At 38.0% G+C, this 14,035-nt stretch overlaps 2 pseudogenes; one reads left to right on the top strand and one right to left on the bottom strand.

Annotated features, from left to right (window-relative positions):
* Window positions 1-3,247, bottom strand: part of LOC109071962 — a 32,483-nt pseudogene extending 29,236 nt beyond the window's left edge.
* A 7,210-nt stretch (window positions 3,248-10,457) lies between these two features.
* Window positions 10,458-13,376, top strand: LOC122144710 (annotated as a pseudogene).
* The last annotated feature ends 659 nt before the right edge of the window (window positions 13,377-14,035 follow it).

Genomic DNA, 14,035 nt, shown 5'->3' with positions numbered 1-14,035 from the left:
CTGAATGCATGGGCAGCGACAAAACGTGCTTCTCACGCTCCACTGACACTCGCAATGTGAAACAGTCTCACGCTCCACTGACTAAATCGTTGTCTCCCTTTTTCAGGAATAAGATTGTGTGTGTGTTTGAATTGAGATCGCGATCTTTAAATGATTAATTGTGCAGCTCTAATGTAAACTGCAAATTGTTTTGCAAGAATATCGTCACGTTATCACGAGACCAGCCAGATCTTGCGGGACACATCGGATCTCGCGAGATCTCGTACCACGAGATCTCGTCACATCCCTAATATATATATAAAATTATTGTAATTATGTTATACTTATATGCTGGTTTGATGCTCAAGAAACATTTCTTACTGATATTAATATTGAAAACAGTTCGGTTTAGGCTGTTTAATATTTTTGTGAAAACCTCAAGACATTTTTTTCAGGATTCTTTGATGAACAGAAAGTACAAAAGAACACTTATTTGAAATAAAAATATTTTGTAACACTGTAAAAGATGATTCTGGATAGTTAAAAAAAAAAAAAAAACATGTGACATGATGTCAACAATAGCTCACCTGTTCTCTTTGCTTCCTTTCCCTCTCCATCATCTCCATCCGTTTCTTCCTCAGTCCTTCCTGAAATAGAACCATGACCATGATCGTGAAGCTTTTAGACATGACACAAACACCACAAATATTTCCCATTACTTGTTTGCAATAGTCATGACATAGAAAAATTTGTTTGTGCAACTCCATGCAGCAAAGAGAGGCAAGAGCAGTTAAATGTCCCACATATAATCTTTAAAGAATATTTGTTTCCAAAATAGATCAGTTGTTGAACAAGCTAGCATAATAATGGTTCAGCACCTTGTGGCTCAGAAGGTAGAGCAGGTCTATACACATTTACAGTATGAACATTGGACTGGGTGAAAGGGTTAATTACAAAAAAAGGGGTGGAAAAGGAAACAAATGTAGATGCCCACCATATAAATGACAGCAGTTGGAGAGAAGCAGGAGGACACCAACAAAAAGGAGGGGAAAGATAAAAAAAAAAAATTAACTGAAGAGAAAAACAAGTGTGTGTGTGAGAATATGTGTGTTTAGAATATTAGTTTGTGATACGACACAGCAGTAGGTGAGAAACTAAGCATAAATCTAATCTCTCTTTATTATCATTTAAATAGTCAGAAACAGTCATTTGCTTACAATTTTTATCCAAACGCAACTATAAGTTCACTTATCACAGTGATAGTGCTGCTAGACCAACCTGTGGATAAGTGTCTTGCTCAAAGTCACAATAATGATATATGACGTATCATTCTTTGCAAGAAGATTACAATAATGCCTATAGCAGCCCAGATCTTTAAACACTAGAATAGACCAATAAATGGGACTTATTAATGAAATAAAGTGTAAGCCAATTTGAGACTATGGAAAAAAGATACTGGTGGAGGACAGAGGATGTTTGTACAGGGGTAGGTGGGTTAATAAGGAGGTTTGGGGCTGGGTGTTAGTAGGAAGAGTCTGTAGATAGAGGGCACTCTCTGAAGTACCTCATGCTTCCTCCTCTCCTCCCTCCACTCGACTCACTCTCCTCTGAGCTGCTGCAGGAGGGGGAGCCTGGACAACACATGACACCGAGGGGCGAGGTTCAGAGGTCTCTCGCTCTCATATTTAGCACACAGTGGGACAACATCAACAAATGTCTGAATGATACACAAGCGCCCCTCCTAACATTCTGACATACTGAGTGATAATGTATGAGCAAAACATGGAAGTGGAGTAGCCAATGAAATACATGCCCTTATTTCCCTTGGTTCTCACCTGCTTGAGTTTGACTGGTTTCTTTACTGCATCTGAGACCTTCCTGATGGCATCAGATGGTCTTCGGACTGTTAAAGGCACTCCATATTTGGCTGCTGGCTTGGTGATTTTCTGAGCTGGAGAGATGGGGATGGGGCCTGGGGCAGGGCGTTTGGCTGAGGAGGAAAGAGGAAGAGAACAATGATATTCAGAGATCAAGAGAACAAGTCAACAATATACTCCAGGCACATCTTAATAAGTGACTACCGCTCATCTGACAGTGGAAACCAAGACTTGGAAATAATCCCCTCCCCCTATTACATTCAGGGTAATAGAATAATCCGGATATAGCAACAATAAACAGAAGGTAACATATTTATTAGTTATTAATGAATGTGTTCCTACCTGGTGCTCCCTGGGCCACACCAATTTTAGGCTGATTAAGGTGAAGTGAGTGGCTGAATTCCTGAGCAAAAATCTGCAACATATAAGGGGGACATACTAAACAAACAAATTCTGCAACACATGCTGAAGTGGGTCTGGAATTAGACCTAAGCGTTATATAACATCTGAGTTATATCTGAGTCACAACGCACAGACTGACTATTATGATTCATCACACTGCCATACAAGTCTGTTATCATGTGTCACCTGAGGGCTGAGAAACTTGTGAATCCTGCGAGCAAGAAAAGGCTTGTCCAAAATGACTGAGACGGAGGGTCTCTCTCCGGGGGGTTGCGCTTGAACAGCTGGGCCAAGAGAGAGCGCAGGTCTTGGGGAGTAATGCACGGAAACAGGCGGGTATGAACCACGGATGACTTTTCAAACACCAGGTTCTTCATGTTTCCAGCCTCAAACTGAGAAAAGACATCATATAAATGCTCCTAATTGAAAATAAAATTATAATACCATATTCACTCAAATCATAAATCATGTAAGCCTTCAATAATATCAAAGAATACAGGAAAAGAACTTTCAAATGAAAATCTCTTCAGTTGGAATGTGTCTCGCCACACAGCTAATCATCTCAATTTTTAAAACTGCTGCAGTTTGTTTCACTTGCCTCTCCACTGTAAAATATAAGTCTCTACAGAGCATTCATGGTGTAAATAATGAAAGAAGGGAAGTGACCGAGGAAGAGGGGAGAGAAAATAAAACCTACATGCAGAGACAGGTTAAAAAGATATGAAAGATCTGGTTCTGTTTTATCATTCACATCAAAAGATAAGCACAAAAACCACTCACAAATAAAAAAAAAGCTACTATTGAGAACATGAGGTACTTACTGCATGCTTAAGCGTGCACATTTCATACAGGACACATCCCAGGGCCCAGATATCACTGGGGTCAGACCAGACAGAACAACGCAGGAAAGAAGGAGAGAAGACAAAAAACAAAAGCAAACAGAAAGGGGAGAAAGTGGGACAAATGGGGTAAATTTTGGGGTAGCGCATTTGGATTACTCACATGTGCACATGAAAACATATACACACAAACAAACAGCATATAAATCTAAAGTAAATTGAAATATCAAACAATATAGCTTTGTACAAAATCTGACTTTTTGGCAATCCAAACCAATGCATATCCATATGTGGTTTAAAATCCAATTAATGCATCACAGACTGAATTATTATAAAAAAAATAATCATGGTTTTACAGTTTAAAACATATTAAGCCGCAAAACTGTTTATAATACTGATAATAATATGTTTCCTGAGCATCAAATCGTTATATTAAAATGACTTTTCTGAAGGATCATGTGGTGCTGAAGACTGTAGCAATGGCTTCTGAAAATTCACTTTGCTACTACAGGAATAAATTACATTTCAAAATACATACAAATAAAAAAAAGCAGTTTTTTTTTAATTGTAAAAATATTTCATAGTATTATTATTTTTATTGGATTTGATCAGATAATTGCAGCCTTGTTGAGCTTAAGATAATTCTTTGAAAAAATAATTTGAAAATCTTACCGACCCTAATCCTTTGAATAGAAATGTAACACAGCTGGTGTTCATCAATAGTGGCTAAAATATTCAAACTGATCAAGTTACAAACAGTCCAGGAACAAATGACTTGGGATCAATACGTAGCTGCTGGACATATCAGAGGAACTCATATAAAAACTTACAATCATTGATTCAGCAAACTGTACAAGTGTAACTGAGTGCTCTGTAGCTACTGTACTGCCCATACCCCAATACCACCCCTCTGGCTCAGAACAGGAAGTACTTTACTACTCTTGTTGTTGTATGGTTATTTTTCACATATCTCTGGTGACAGGTAGTAAGGTGTGCCAATACATGTCCTCGCCAACTCCACGGTGCTGCATACAGAACCACATTACATATGAAGGTCATTTATACCCACATGTCCAAATTTTTTTTCACCAAAATCAAATGGGAAATATCTTGCCTGTTCCAAGACTCTAGCGATTCCAAAGTCACCCAGCTGTATGTGGTACCATCTTTGGTCAAAAAATATTCTTGATAGAAAACAAAAGCAGAAAATCATGTACGAGGCATACTGTAGGTAAACTGCCAACCAAGGATATTGTACATTTTGCTGTACTGCCATTGAAATGTTGGTTCAAGTGTGTGAGAGAGATATAGTGGTACCTGTGATTTGATTGTCCCTGTGTAGGATTTTGCGGTCATGTACGTGTTTCAGAGCCAGGCAGATTCTGCACAAACCAGTCAAGAATCTTCCAGAAACAACACACAGACGGGATCAGGCTTTCAGATGATAAACAATGCAAGATTATTCTTGAGTTTAAAAATTGGTATTTTGCTAACATTCAACCAACAAAAGATTATTTATTATAATAAAAGAAATTAAAAGTTCAGACATCATCATTTTGGTTATTATTTAATGGTATGTTATAGAATAAAACAGGTTAGCGGCTGGGAAGACTGGATTCTTCATCCCATATGAGGGAATTGCACTTGACTTTAAATTGATTTTTCATAGGTACTATTCACTTTTGTAGGAGTGAGAAAAATTAGTGGCCTTTAGTGCAGAGCATTGTTCCTCTTACTTGTTCCTCAGTGAATAGAGTCCCTCTCTGATTATTGATCTTCTTAAACAGGTCTCCTCCCTCACAGTATGCCATTACTATGTACAAAACAACCACTCTCTGAAGAAAAAGAGAGAAACCTTACTGTACTTCAATGACAAAGTAACAGCAATGTTTAAACAGTGAGATTTTTTTTTTCTAAATCAAAAAAATATGCATTAAATTGATCAAAAGTGACAGTAAACATATTTATTATGTTACCGAGATTTAGATAAAAAAAAGCTGTTTCTTTTGAACTTTCTATTCAACACAGTACCTTGAGAAAAGTATCACATTTTTACCCAAAAATATTTTTTAATGCTAATAATAACAAGAAATGTTTTGTAGTAAATCAGCATATTAGAAGTGAATTTTCTAAAGGGTCATGACAATGACCGGAGTAATGGCTTTTACAATATATTCAAATTAATTTTTAAATATACAATATATTATAAAAAACTGTTATTTAAAATTGTTGCTCCAATATTACTGTTTTTATTATAGTTTGTTGAAATAAATGTAGCGCATAAGAAACATCTTTCAAATACATAATCTTCCAAACTTTGGGATAAGTATTGTATACTTTACAGTATGTGATAAATCAGATTGAGACTCTTAAGGTTCACTGTAACTTAAAAAGGAATTTACAGCAGACATAATGCCCTCTACTGCTAATATCATTAACATCCATACACCACCCCAGTTTTATGTCATTAATTAGCCTAGCATCCGGATGTCAGGAGATACTGCTGCTGCCATGACTTCATGTAGAGAAACTATCCATAGCTCAACGACATCCTCTCTATAATTTTAATCCTCCAGATCATGCAGACTGCACGATCGATCAACCAGACACAAGCCTTTAGAACAGAAATGCAGTGGGTCTGGTCTGTGCCGGAACTAATCGTTCTCCAGATTAATCAAGATCGGTCAACTAAAGACCAAAGACCTCGATGATAACTCGTTTGTCATGACCTTCAACTTACCGGCTACGGCTGGGCAACGAAGCATCACATTAAACACATCACGTAATACACATTCTGAATAGGATGTCTCGAGTGGTTGAGGGAGCTTTGCCGTCCAAAGGACTCCTTTGGCTAGCTGGACGATGTTGGATGGCTCATGTTAGCCAGAACTAGTGCCACCTCTTTGCGTGGAATCTTGCCTTTCTTTGTTCGGACATCTGATGAGGACAAGAATACTGCAGGTAGATAGATAAGAAGATACCAACATCAATATAAATACTCATCTTACCACTTTTAAACAATGAGTTTTTTAAAGAAACTGAATACTTATGCCAAAGATCAACTCAACGAGTCAAACTCACCCTGGAAGCTGCCAATCTCCTTGATAACAGAGTATTTCGGCTGTGCCTGGTCCTTGACTTGACCAGGATGGCTTTCCCAAAGGATCCCTCCCCAATTGTCTTCAAAACCTCTCCTATTTAATGCATGTCCTGTGTAAAAGACGCTGCTCCTGCTGTATGCACAGAGACAGGAAAACACCATAAAATTAGGATCAGTAAAACAATACTAGATTTTTATTATGTGCAGTGCAAATTCAGAAAGAGATAGAGTCAGAGATATAGAATACAGATATATAATACTGTTCATAGGTGATCCAATATATTGTCTGAGGTGCACTCAAACCCCAAGCAACTGCCATATTCCTTGAATCAGTATAGGGGGGGGGGTAATTTTTTAAGGTCATCAAACGGTCAATCCATTCACGATTCCAGCAGGCATGTCTTAAAAACCGACGCGAATCAGGAGCAGCTCCTGATGATGTGAAAAAGGTTCATAGTTGGTTTTCCACAAAGAATACCAGCTTGCATGCTGGGAATCCCCTACCAACTGCCACCTGGCATGGATGAGGCAAATGGCAGACTGCCAGTTTAGGACAAATCGTGGGATCACTAAAATGAATAACAAATAAAGCCTAAAAAGCAATACCGGCTTGGACGAATGCAAAAAACTGAGGCAAACTAAAATCAAAAGCCAAGTGTAGAAAGGTATTGAATTAAGTATGAATGTCAGGAGGAATTACCACACTCTTTAAAGGAGGTGTAAGGGGTACCGAGGACCGAAGTTTAAAAAAAAGAATCAGATGGGCCAGAGAAGGACCTTAGATAGAAGCAATAAATTAGATTAACAAAACTGATGAAACGCTATGTGTCCAATATATTGACTCACGAAGCAGACAAAAACATAGAAGAAACTTATACGACCCTTCCATTAAATATTTTAACAGCCCAGGACAAAAAACAGTGGCACGCTAGAGATATGAGAGATTAAGTGATTGGACTTACAGTGTAATATCTACAACAGAGGCTTTTTTTACAAACAAGAGTTTGTTATGCCTGCTTTGTGTGACACGGATAAAGGCATCATCGAACATGACACAATGCGTTTGCAAAGTTGAAAAAAAGCATCATGTCTCATTGAACGGTGCTGCCCAAACAGATGAAAAACGCGACTAAATGCACGACTAAATGAAAACCGCGAACGAGAATGACACTACCAGATCATTACTAGCATTCCCGCGAAATGACTAGGAAACATGCACTTTTTTAAAGCAGATTTCTGTGCGAATCTATATGCATAAAAAGACACAATTATGCAACGAACATCAGTTTTTTATGCACACTCTATATTATAGAATAGTCCCGCGAGCATTTGGCAGCATCAGGGAAGCTCACCATGAAGATTTTCTGATGTGGGCGGGACTCAATGACGGGAAACGAGCGGCACGCTACACTGAGAAGAGTGATTTGAAAAAAATTGGTCCAGGCGCATCACGGCGAGTCTCAGGTCTAGAGGTGACAATACACATGTCAGTCAAAAAACTCATAGGCCTTTAGTTTTGTCTGTCAATGTCTTGGTGCCAAAAGGTCGCCTTAGCACCGCGCAGTTCACGTTTGGAGCCGTATGGAGCCACTGGCGTCAACGTTCCGCTTTAAATGTCGTAAACGGACTAGTGCTTTTTGCAAATTGAAAGTCAAAAGGTTATGGTGCACTGGCATTTTCTGAAGTATAGAGCATTGTTGTATTTTTTGGTTTTAATTTTTTTTTTTTTTTTTTATTAAAAAAAAGTTTTTATTTATTATTTTAACAACAATATGTATTATTTATGATTTAGGTTTAAATATTTTTAGATTGTTATTTAGTTATTTTGTATTACATATATTTCTACATTACTTTATTAGTTAATTATTTTTACTAATCAATTCAAGTGTTTTATAGAAATGTCTATTATAACAATAGTATAAATGAATTAGTATATAAATTTTATAATAAAAAATATATATATATATATAGACACATATATAAATAATATAATATATTCTAATATTTGTCTTATGTTTTAAGATTCTGTTAACTTACTATTTTCATCGTGGTTAAAAACCTTTGGTATACATCTCTATGTTTGTTGATATCTGTATAGCAAAAACAATCTCAAGGTTTTTTTTGTTTGTTTGTTGTTTTTTAAAGACTTTAGTTTACTATAAAAGTAATTCTAGCTGATTTCTCGGATTATCCAAGGGCATAAAGTGACGTGTAGCTGTTGATATTATTTAGTCCAGTACATTTGAGGAAAATAAATACAGCTTAAACGCAGTTAGTACCCACCGCCTTGCGTTTCCGCTTTGATGGATACAGGTTGATTCCTCAATAAACTTAGGAATGTCGTGGGAAAGTTCATTATTTCAGTAATTCAAATGCAAATGTGCAAACTTGTGTATAAAATTCAATCGACCAGCCTGAATATTTAAGTCTTTGGTTCTTTTAATTGTAGATGAATTTGTGGGCTCACACTTCAAGCAAAAACCACAACAAGAACCAAGTCACTTTCGCAACACATTAGAATAGAGTGACAATGCCAATCTCGGGCGAAACTTAATCAACTCAAAACCCTCCACGGGGTTGTGATGATTTTGGCGCACATTCAACAAAACCCCCAATTCCTTTCCAACAAAATTAGAATATGGTGACACGCCAATCAGCTAATTTCAACTCAAAACACCTGCAAGGTTTCTTTTTTTCCTGGAGCCTCAAAATGGTCTGTCTACCACAGGGTTTCCTGAGCCTCAAAATGGTCCTTTTTGGTTCACTAGGCTACACAAATCATGGGGAAGAAGCTGATCTGGACAGTTGTCAGAAGACAATCACTGACCCCTCACAAGGCGGTAACACAAACATTCATTGCCAAAGACGCTGGCTGTTCAAGAGTTCTGTATCCAAGCATGTTAAACAGAAAGTTGAGTGGAAGGAAAAAAGTGTGGAAGAAAAAGATGCACACACCCAAACCGAGAGAAACGCTAGGCCTTATGAGGATTGACAAGGCCCCCCCCAAATCGATTTAAGAATTTGAGTGAACTTCACAAGGAATGGAACTGAGGCTGGGGGTCGAGGAATTCAAGAGCCACCACACATAAGACGTGCTCAAGGGAATTTTGGCTACAGTGTTTGTCATATTCCTCTTGTTAAGCCACTCCTGAACCACAGACACATCAGAGGGGTCTTACCTGGGCTAAGGAGAAGAAGAACGGGACTGCTGCACAGTGCGTCGCAAAGTCCTCTTTTCAGAATGAGAGAGCAAGTTTTGGTAGTGTCAGTTGGGAAAACCAAGGTCCTAGAGTTCTGGAGGAAGGGTGGAGAAGCTCAGAGCCCAAGTTGCTTGAAGTCCCGTGTTAAGTGTCCACTAGTCCTGTGATGATTTGGGTGCAATAAAGAAAACAAATGTCATCTGCTGGAGTTGGTCCATGTGTTTTTTGGAAAACCAAAGGTCACTGCAACCGTTTTACCAAGAAAATGGGGAGCACTTCATACGCCCTTCTGCTGCTGACCAACTATTTGACGATGCTGATTTCATTTTCCAGCAGGATTTTGGCACCCTTCCCACACTGCCAACAGGCCACCAAAAGTTTGGGTAAATGGACCATGCGTGGTGGGTGTGCCTTGACTGGCCTGCAAAAATCACCAGACCTGAACCACACAAGAGAATCTATTGGGTATTGTCACGAGGAAAATGAGGAAACCACGTTAGTTGAGCAAATAAATGCAGAGGAGGCTGAAGGCCAATGTCAAAAGAAACCCTTGGTTTCCATTCAACACCTCAGCATGTGCCACAAACTGAATCACCTCGAAAAAAACCTGCATCATGCCACAGGCCGAAAATTGATCGGCAGTAATTTAAGCAAAAGGAGCCCCTACCCGACTCTTGGGTACATGTACTTAAATGAACATACTTCACAGAACGGCCAGACAATTCAATTAAAAAAAAGGAATTGGGGGGTTTTTGTTAAAGTTTTGACAGCCAAAATCATCACAATTAAAAGAACCAAAGGACTTACTTAAGTTCTGTGTGGGCATTGAATTTATTTTAATGACACGATTTCACACAATTTGAGTTGAATTACTGAAATAAATTAACTTTTCCACGGACCTTCTAATCTGTATGAGATGCAACCTGTATGATTGCTTTGATTTCTCTCAATAAGGTATTTGAGTTAATATTAATTTACCGATATAGTTTATACAATTGATTATTTATACCATAGCGGTTTGGCTCCACCTATCGGGCTCACCGCGCGCAGTGCAATCAACATGGCGGCACCCCGTTCGTTTCTGTACCACAAGGTCACATTTAGCAACAGCAACGTACGGTAGGATGATGGATATATCCACTATCTTGGTTCTTCTAACAGCCTAAATCCTATGCCGTTAAACCAACTATAGTTGTGTTTTGTCAAAAGGTCCTCTATGGGATGTTGCTGAGTGTCAGTGGAAATTATAACTTTTGAGTGAACATTCAATAATTTCTGCTCTACTACAGTTTTGCTGAATTACAACTTGAATGTCAGATACTACCTAAGAAACAGTAGTGTGGCACATCATAAGTAATGGCTTTCCAGAATACCACGGTAGTTACAAACTACATGTCCAAAAAACGCGCTATACTTTTTACTTTTTATAAGGGATAGTTATAGATAGATATAGAGGTGCTTGTTTCAATGTGTATCTCTGCATATACCATATACCATATACTTTACAGATATTTGCATGGCACTCCAAAGTACTTTTAATAAAATTTCCTGCACAAGCAATAATCAAATGTCAATCGAAAAATGCATGGTTCTTTCTTTCTTTTTCCTTTCATTTTATACTTTTTTTTTTTTTTTTTAGCTATTTTATACTTTTTTTTTTTTTTTTTAGCTGCCCCAAGGCATATGGAGTTCCCAGGCTAAGGTTGCTGGCCAACAGTTCATCCGTGTGCTGTTGTTTCTTGTTTTAGAGTTGTGAATGTCCCAGACTGGGGCTGTAGTGTTCGGCTTTCGGGGGTCGCGCGTGGCATTGGGCGAGCAGTTTCTCAGCTTTTAGCACAGATGGGTCATAGGGTTGGGTTTGTGTCTAGGAATAAGGAGGCTGCACAGGCTACCAGCTGAATCTCTCCATGGAGGATGAATCGGTCTGAATTAACTGTTGCATTGATTTGCTGATGAAAAGTGTAGACATCATACACTTCAGGCCTTTTTTTTTACCTAAATTGGAGTTTTATGTATAGTAGTATCTATTGAAACAAAAAGCAGCTAAAAAGACTTAATCTTAAATTGTGTTAAAATAGATGTTGTATAATTCTGGAGTGTATATTTAATTTTCAGAAAAACATTTGGGTCTAAGCTGTGATGTCTCTAAAGAAGAAAACGTTCAGAAAGCATTGTAGACCATCAGTCAAACCTGTGGCACTGTGGGATACCTGGTTAATGCAGCTGGCATCAAACAGGTCAGAAAGCCACAAGCTGTGTTGCAGAAAATGTTTGTTGAATAAATAATCAGTACAGATGCCATGGCCAAAAGAGATGATGATAATAAAAATAGCAGATTTGTATATGATCAAATAAAAGGGACTGTATTATATATAGAATATATCTTGCATGTTGGTTTTGTTTTAAAAGAGATGCATGTTATTGAGGAGTAAATCTGAAGACCATGCTGTCTGTTCTTCCACACCAACCTGCTGGTCTCAATACTGACGTGCAGAGGTGCTTTACGGAGCATGCTCAGTCACGGAGGAGCTATTGTCAACATAGGTGAGTCTTACCTACCTATGAAACTTCATATACCTTATTTCAATTCAATGTCTGAAGTTTAAGTTGGAGAAAAGGGAAAAGTCTCCATGCATCAGCACCTGGTCCATTTTAGGTTCGTTTAATCACCACTAGGTGGCGCAGAAGCTACAGATTTGAAAATGTTTCACTGTCTTCATCATACTGTAATTCTCACACTTTCAGAACGGAATTTCAAATGGAAATCGCATTGACCTATTCTATAATAAAAAAAAACTGCTTGAGTGTTTTTGTTGCTGTATCATATTGATTATGTCTGGCTTTTATTGCTCATATTATATTATGAAACTAGAGAATTGGGAGCTTGTACTCAAGGAATGGAAAAAGAATCTCAATTTTATTCAGAGGTACAAACATGTGCCATTAGTGTACTTGCTGAAATGATTTAATATGGCAAAAAAAAATTCTGGGGGGGGGGGGATAGCTGATAGCTTGGAATTATACATCATATAATTTTAAAACCTATAATACAATGTAATACAGAGATGACTGAGAGTATGCCCAAATAAATATTCTCAGAAGCCTGGTGTATCATAATTAGTACTCACGTTTTAACATGACTTTGTTCTAAAAATGAAGTATGGATAAATCTAAGTTGCTTCCGTCCAATAAATGCTTTGACTTGGAAATGTTTAAAAAATATATAGTATAACAAAAAATTCAATTCAGTATTATGGACTTACTCAAAATCATTTTCATTTTTCAAGATTTCAAAAAGCACAGAATAGGACATTGTTTAGACATTATACTAAAAGGGCTTGTAGGCTTTCTTAAAAAGTATAAACTATCAGTCTGAAACATAAGGATTGTAGTAGTAGATTGTGCACAACCGATTTGCCATCCGAAGTTTTCATTGTGTTGTTAATTTAGAGGCCGTAAAAAATGTGGTGTATCCAATATATACCGTATGCCTTTATAGGTTTAATCACGTTTCCTCAGGCTCTGTGGTAGTGGGTGTGACAGGTAACTCCGTTCAGTGTGTGTACAGTGGCCACGTAAAGGCCGGACTGGAAGGATTCACATAGCTCACTGGCGAAGGAAGTTGCTACTCGGAATATACAAGTGAATTTGGTGGCTCCAGGTTGTTTATCCTATCTTTTTCTTCAACTGCTTTCTTTGCCTATTAAGCTGCATAATAGCAGTCATCATACAAGTAACACTGAAAATTCGTTCCACCTTCCCCTCTCAGATTCATTCGGACTGACATGACAAGCAGGGCTGGATAAGGGAAGAAGCGGTGAGAAGAATTCCACTGGGCCGTTTTTGGGAACCTGCAGAGGTGGCCCAGGCACTGTTCTGTTTCCTCCTGGAGTCTCCTTATATCACGGGACAGGTTCTGCTGGTGGATGGAGGACTACAGCTGGCATCGTGATGATTTCTGCCAGCAAACCATGTGAGCCGACTGCATATTTTTTGTTATTCTGATAATATACACTAACTGTATTTAACAGTACTTGCGTCAAATCTTGGGATGGTTAATCCCTCCTCATATGCTCCTGTTTGAATTCTGAGTCACACGTATCATTGTTGTAAGAGCATTTTTGGTCCATCTGGATTGGATTAAGGTTATTTTTAGTTCACTGGAGTTTTTGGGTTATGGCTGCATGCATTACTTGGGATAACAGAGGTCACCAGTCAATGCGTGGAGGATATTACGTCCGCTTGTGTGTTGTCATAGTTATTTTTAGCATCCAAATAAGCTGTGCTACATTACACTTACAGATGAGTTAAAGCCCTAACTCATATAAAAATAATTTAAGAAAAATAAAATGGGTAGACTAATTAAAATGTTCAATTGTGGCCTTTTCACCCATCATAAAAATACAGATTATCAAAAAAGCTAATTCATCTTTGAGGGATGTTTTTGCCAAGAGCAACTGGACTCAACCCGGACTCAGTCATTTCAAGAGATGTTTTATTTTATTTTACTATTCATAAACCAGAAGAGAATAAGGAGAACAGATCCGTATACAGGTACAGGGCTTTTGGGACAGATTGGCTTGGAAAACAGAAAATACTGCAAAGAACCTCCTTATATCTGTCTATTTGAAAGATAAA

This window comes from Cyprinus carpio, unplaced genomic scaffold, assembly GCF_018340385.1.
Source record: "Cyprinus carpio isolate SPL01 unplaced genomic scaffold, ASM1834038v1 S000006753, whole genome shotgun sequence".
In the NCBI taxonomy this organism is placed as follows: domain Eukaryota; kingdom Metazoa; phylum Chordata; class Actinopteri; order Cypriniformes; family Cyprinidae; genus Cyprinus; species Cyprinus carpio.
Note: the sequence above shows the minus strand (reverse complement) of the source record. Positions and strands in the feature narration are given on the sequence as shown.